General features: G+C 28.0%; 1 long non-coding RNA gene across 1 annotated transcript; it reads left to right on the plus strand.

Annotated features, from left to right (window-relative positions):
* The first annotated feature begins 4,267 nt into the window (after positions 1-4,267).
* On the plus strand, positions 4,268-4,725 carry LOC131641877 (uncharacterized). The gene is made up of 2 exons (XR_009295665.1): positions 4,268-4,386; positions 4,491-4,725. It is a non-coding gene; the product is annotated as an uncharacterized LOC131641877 (long non-coding RNA).
* The last annotated feature ends 3,275 nt before the right edge of the window (positions 4,726-8,000 follow it).

The following is an 8,000-nucleotide window of genomic DNA, read 5'->3' on the forward strand; positions in this document are numbered from 1 at the left end:
TTTTGTTATTTAGGGTTATTCGTTTGAGTTCTATGTATGTTGATTTAGTGTATTGTATCATCGTCGAACTCAAACGAATAATCCACTTTTCACTTCGGTTAGGCTTTCCAACCGAGATTACTCTTATATATATATATATATATATATATATATATATATATATATATATATATATATATATATATATATATATAAGTGTAATCTCGGTTGGAAAGCCTAACCGAAGTGAAAAGTGGATTATTTTTTTATTAAAAATAAAATATGAATGAAGGCGCCACTTTTAATGAAATAAAAACATAAATCACAGTTACTGAGATTCATAGTATGTACCCTTAATTAGTTTTACCCTTGATTATCTAATACAACCGATGGAATATATCATATTTTTTTAGAGAAAAAATGGCGCATGCAGGAATTACACCTCAATTTTTGTTAGGTGAGATAAATTCGTTGTCATAAAATGTGTTATTTGTAGTAGTGTGGGATCAAAAATCCACACATTTGTGAACTTATTTAATGAAATACATAGTATATATGCTTCACTACCATCAGTTTGAACCATATTTGTAGAAATGGATGAGCCCTGCTTTGTGTTTTAACAATCCTTCTTCCAATGCGCAGTCTATTTGCAACTATAACATTAAGCTATTTTTTCATATTCTTGGATTTATACCTCTTCTTAAAATTCCTCTATACTTTGTCCCCTTTAAGAATGAGAAAAAGTGTAGCAATAATCACATTAAGATTGATAATGTCATTCCCATGGGTAAGAGTAGTTACCAAATGGTCATAAGAACTTAGTAACGAGCACGTCAAGATAATTGTCTTATCTTTGTCATCAATCTTTACTCTATGTCTCACCTGATATAAGTGATCATATTTTTGAATATATTGACATAGAATGCAAATCAGATCCTTTCCGCATCTTTTGACTGTATAGTCGCTACTTTTGGGAATGATTCATTCATAAGCATCTTTGACATATACTAACTCTCAGATTTCCCCAAACTACCTTCGACGATGATAGGTCCATGATATGGTACATCACCTTGTCTGAAACACATAAGCGAATCAATATCGCAACCTTCTCCTCCATCTCTACCCAATTGGCATTCTATGTAACACCCATTTTCTAACCCCAAATTATAACATAACATTCACAGAGTAATCATGCATAAAGGAAAAAGGGCGTCACATGTTAATTTTCACTGCAATGAAAATCCAAAACCAACATACAACATTCATAATATGCACTAATCATATTGTAACACAAATTTAAAATCTCATACTTTCATACATTATGCATAAACGCTTGCGGAAAACAATAGGATTGCTATCAAAAGTTTCAATGAATATATCCCATCAATTAACATCTCCAAACATGCTATTTGAAATTCACCATCTTGGCTACATAGCCTTTAAACAACATATCCAAAATATCAATCAAAACATAGAAAATAGCAATCTCCAAATATGAGCGTAAGTCTAAAGAAACCCCCCAAGTGTTACATGATCAGAGCATATGACTCGCTACCTAATCAAACAACAAACTCGGAAGCTTTTCAGCTAATCCTCAAACAAGCTACTACTCGTCTGAACCTGCACGTTACCAACAAAGGGTAACATTTAAACAGAAGGGTGAGAATTCAAATTATTATAGAAAACATAATAATGGGAAATGCAAAACATAAACAAACATACATTTCACAATTCACCATTCTTCTTCAAACATGCTTTCATATCCATATATCAGGGTTAACATGTTTAGAATCAACCAAACAAACTCCGTCACACAAGTAATCATATTCAATTACCCACTCAACAATTGTAATCCAATAATGAAATATCATCAAGTATACAATTATCAATTCACAAATTTCCACATATATGCGTCAATTAACAAATAATCATTCCACACAAACCATACCACATATTCACACAAAACACAATTCACATCGACACGTGCGACTCAAGTGTGACTCTATGCAATATGCATGTGGATCCCTCCGTTATCATTTCCGGTAAGCCGATTGTCATTCTCTAGAGACTAGATAACCACCTTAAAGCTCCATTCAGTGTTATGATTTCAAATCCCATTTGGCGTTAGATTTGGTAAAAGTAAATAACCTTCGCGAGATTACATAACATTGCCACTTTCAAAGACTCATGCTCGTGTACGTGTGCAACAAAACAAGACTCGTGCATTTAAGACGATCCCTCTATCTCTTAAACTACACAATCACATCTTCTCACAACATTGCACTACATACATAACATGATTTCAATTTCAAACATTGCATCCAATATCACACGCAATCAATCACATGTATTTAAGCAGAGCACAACATGTATTTTGCCAACCTTCCTCAATTCACATCATAATACACATATATTCAAGTATTAAGATTCTCTTAGAAATTCATCCATATACTACTCATAATCATGCCAAACAATTAATTAAAACTCATATTATTTAATCATAAATCAATAGCATGCAATTTCATAAAGCCAGAGCAAGAAACAAAAATATTCATTTCCAAGCTACAGGCCTCGCTACATGCCCAGAAGCTCGCTACGCGCGCTAAGTCAGAACGTCTGGCGCTACGCGCCCTCATAGCTCGCGACGCACGCTACGTTTTGCCAAAAGGTCTGTGCAGATTCAATCAGCGCGCTACACCGCGCGACGCGCCCTCTGCATTTTCTGCAAAATTTTCTCTGCGATGACAGCAACCCATTTCTCCCAATTTTCAATCCAAAATTGTTTCCAGTCCAAAATTAAACACGAATTTCATACTTATATCATGTATATATCACATATAACTCAATATAATCACCAATGGCATGTGAGTTATGAATTTTCATGGATTCTATTCATAAACTGGGGTTTCATGAAAAATCAATATATAATCTCAATTCATATGATATAATCAGACCCACTCATAGAATCATGTAAAGAAACATAAATACAAGCTAGAACATTCATCAAGCTAGAACATTCATCATCAAAATCATGTTAAAACTCACAATTCCATAGAAAGTAGCATAAACCCTAACATTTCTAGATTTCATGCAATTGAAAGATGAAGAGATTACACAAACAACACATTACCCAATCATGTAACCTATATTAACTTGGATTCTAACCCTTACCTCTTAATTCAATCAACCCTCTTGGTGAAATCTACAATCCTATCCTCTTTGTTCTTCTCTTATCCTCTTTTCTCTTCTTTCTATCTTTCTCTCTTTTCTTCTAATTAGGTTATCTCACAAAATCCTCTATTAGCTCTAATTGTGGTATTGAACTCAACCCACCTAACTATTCTTTCTAACTCAATTAGGCCCATTAGCTAATTTACTATATTCTACCAATTACTAAATTAGCTAAAATTAACATAAAAACACACATTTAAATAATTATCACGCCAAACACTAATCGAATAAAACAAACAATTATCAAAACACCAAATAAGGCTAATTAAATAAATAACTAATAAAATCGGGATGTTACATCCTACACGTCGTTCAATATCATCTCACATGGTGTCTTCTATAAATTTTGTTGAGCCTATAGTTCTTAACTTTCCTTTTAATTAGAAATTACCCTTCTCACCGAACCTTGTCACTTCAAATTTTGTACTAGGATTAATCACAATTTGTGGGTCATTTCTCTTATAAACTCAACATTCTCACCATTTTTAGTCGATGTGAAACTTAATCGCTCACACTTGAATTCATAAAAATGAATATGTAAAATTATTCATGTAGAACTAATCTAAAGATATTATTTGAAAAAATATATAAAATTGTTTAATGAACATACACTAACATTATAAATATTTTTACATTGTCATCCAATAAAAAAACATCAATGATGCTTGTCACTAAACTAATTTAAATATATTTCAGTGATTTGGTAGAATACATGTCGTTCATTGGATGTGTTAAAAATAAATCTCTTATTTCTTCATAAAAAATATATAAAAATTATAGAATAAATTTATTTTGATGAAATTGGACTAAACTACTAAAAAAAGTTATTTTATTATAAATTTAACTTATTCATATTATTTTTGATTTGACCTATACTATTATATAATATAATTTTGAAAATTTAAAAATCTTTTCTAAAATTATTTATCAGTCTATTTTTTTAATTAATATTTCTATATATAAAATTTAACATGTTATGCAAAAAAAAAGAAAAACAAATGTTTATTCCCATTAAAATTATATACTACACTTTTGGTTTGTGTATATATAAGCACCATCTTGTTATGCATACATGTATATCACCCCTTAACAACATAGTGTCTGTGTTTAAAAACGACATTATGACAAAGAGCTCTGGCTTAGTATTTTTTATGATCCTTTTGATTTGTATAGCTGGTTAGGTCTCCTCTTACTTTCTATGTGTTATTCTTTTATTTATCGAATGTATAATTTGTTCTTTATTCGATGATTAAGTTCATTTAATTACTTTGTGATAACAGGTAAACCAGCATCAGTTGATGCGAGAGGTCACCTTGATGTCCCTTGCATGATTGATTGCTCAAAATTCTGTCAAGGAAATCCTAATTGCTGCGTTAAGGGTCAATGCATTTGTAAAGCTTGTCCTCCTCAGAATAATGAACTCATCATTGACACCAATTCTCTATTAAGCTAGAATGATGTTATCTAATTTGTTATAATATTCCATTCAATAAAAATGACTCTATATGGAATTTACCTTTTTCACTTTTATGACAAGGTAATTTTTGTTCTCCATTTATTTATTTATTTATTTATTTTATTTAAGGTTTTTTACAGACTATACATTAAAAAAATGAACTAAGTGACATGGTTATTAATTTTAACTAAAGAAGAACGGTTAAACCGAATTCAAATTTAAAAACAATTTTTTTTATCATAACGGAACCTCTCTGTAATTTTTTTGGAAATCACATGTTAAATTATAAACAAAAATAGCACATTTTTTTTGTCATAAGTTACTTTGAAATTTTTTTATATTAAATTATGTGGTTTTACAATATTAATAAATTATTAATATTATTTTTTACATTATATTATTAAGTATTTATTACTCTTTGTTCTTTCAATTTATTTTTTAATATTATTAAATAAATAATAATTTTATAAAATTATTCATAATTTTTAATATAAAATAAAATAATTTTTAAGAGTTTAATTGATATGTACTATTAATGTAAAAAAATTTATACTATAAATGCTTCATAAATATTCAATTGTATTATTTTGAAAGAAATAAAAACATTTCAAATTAATTTACGTTGTGATTATTTGATAGTGTAAAATTTATTTATACCATCAGTATATTTTAATTAAATTTATTTATTTTATTTATGAAAAATCTAAAACAATTTATAATATAAAACAAATATAATAATATTAAAAAAAATCAACTATTAGTTTGGAAATGGTTCACCTTCACCATTCAATATTAAGGGCGATAAGTATGACAACTGATATTCACATAAATAAATAAATAAATAATGTTCTGATAGTGACCCGTAAAATAAAAATTTTATTTTATACAATATAAAATTTAATTATATACAAATATAAATTTTAAATGAGTTATTTAATTATAAAACAAAAAATAATTATCATGCAAAAAAGATCTAGAAGTCTCCCTCTTATAACAAAATAATAATAATAATAATAATAATAATAATAATAATAATAATAATAATAATAATAATAATAATAATAATAATAATAATAGAGAAAAAAGGACATACACTGATAGTGTAAAATAATTTTACATTGTCAACCAATCACGACCATGGTAAGTGTCAAGTCATATTACTATTTTAAAAAACGTTATAAGGCATGGATGATTGATGAATCTTAATTGGATGACAATGTAAAATCATTTTACATTGTCAATGCACTACATTTAACCTAATAATAATAATAATAATAATAATAATAATAATAATAATAATAATAATAATAATAATGCAAAAAATGACTCCTGAGATGAAGAAATACAAATAAAAATTGATATTTTAAAATAAGGATTTTGTCTTTCAAATCAAGGCAAATTATTGATTAAAAAATTAGGAATAAAAATTTGTGGGATAAAAAAATTATTCTATGCTATATAAAATGTATTTATAATAAATGTAAAATTTGAAATGATTTACTTAATTGTAAAATGAACAATAATCATATAAAGTTTATTGTATTAAATCATTATTAAAAAAATTATGAAATGGAAAAAAATTAATATTTAAAAATAAGGATTTTGTCTTTCAAACTAAGACAATGATTAATTAAAATAAAATAGATATTGTGTTAATAGTGACCTGTGAGATAAATAAATTTTTAATTTTATTAAAATTAAAAAAGTAGATTATTAATGTTTTTAGTGTTAATAAATAAATAGAGAAAAAAAGAAAATGAAAATGAAAAGTGTGGGAAAAAGAAATGTGAGAGAGATATTTGAAAACTACTTAATATAAATTCAAGGTTGTCATGATGACAACCTTGAACACAATCTTAACCCTAATGTTGACGTGTCATCTTCGTAGTAATCAAATGCTGACATGTCATTTTCATATTAACTTTGAAAAAAAAACACTAAATACACTAATTACCAATTTGAATTATAAATTAAAAAAAAACTCACAATAATAATATTATACATACTCCTATTCTTATTCACTTATAAATTAAAAAAAAAAAAAAAACTCTTCATTCTTTTTATTTTAATTCAAAAAATAAAAAATTATTTTATAAAATTCATTTTAGTAATCACTTAAATTATAACTAATATACTACAATTGTGATAATATAAAAAGTAAAAAACAAAAAAAAAGTATATTAATAATTACTGTAACACCCTTCTAAACCCCGCGGAAATTAATAAAATAATTCAGAGTAAAACATAAAAACAAGGGTGCCACAATTCAATCTAAAACAAATTATCATAAATCAATTGTCATGCTTCACTTAGGGGAAAATCATCCATTTAACAAAATCATGTTTCTACACAGCGGAACATTAATCAACGGATAAGCATAACATCATCTATGCAATATCTCACAAAATTACTCCAATAACAACAAAATAGAGTATCATCATCAACTCTAAACTAGCGTTCCCCAAGTGTTACAATATTAGAGCATGACACCGACGCTATACTAAACGAACTGACTCATGAGCTAATCCTCACCGAGCCAAAAGCCGCTATCCTCAATCTGAAAATATCAACAGTAAGGGTGAGTCTCATTCACAATTAACAAATGTTATCGAATCATAAACAATAACACATCATAGTCACATTATCCATCCAATTTCATTATATTCAGATTTTCAGGAAGTACTCATCAACACACAACAACAATTAGAATACATTACCAAGAGACAACACCATAATTCATCCAAACAAATCATAATCATTACACAATCATCATATATTATAACATTGGACAATCTTCCATTCATGTTATAATAACACAATTAGCCTAATGCAAATGCAACTTTATGCATGTGGTACCAAAATCTGGGATAACTCATCTCACCGATCCACCATCGTCAAGGATACGGCAACACCCACTCACTAATTCCACACAATGGGAATTAGCTACCACTGATCCACCATCGTCAAGGATCAGCCACATGATGATTATGAAATGCATGTATCAACCATAACATGCTCATCATAAACAGTAAACAACCAAATGTCATAATCATCAACCACCACAAAATAAATAGCCACACACAGTTAATGATATTTCTCAACCATAATAAAATACATATTTTATACCAACAATATATGTATAACAAAAACCAATTACAACCACAACATCATGACAGGTAAATCATTCATTAATGTGCCTGTATGCATAAACCACCACACAGTGCAACAACAATAGCACCTCTCACAATCGTGTACCAAGTCCAATAAGTCAACCCAACAACAACAGTACATTTACATCATCATTCATCAAAACACATGATAACCATATTTTACC

Source organism: Vicia villosa, unplaced genomic scaffold (genome assembly GCF_029867415.1).
Source record: "Vicia villosa cultivar HV-30 ecotype Madison, WI unplaced genomic scaffold, Vvil1.0 ctg.004200F_1_1, whole genome shotgun sequence".
In the NCBI taxonomy this organism is placed as follows: Eukaryota; Viridiplantae; Streptophyta; class Magnoliopsida; order Fabales; family Fabaceae; genus Vicia; species Vicia villosa.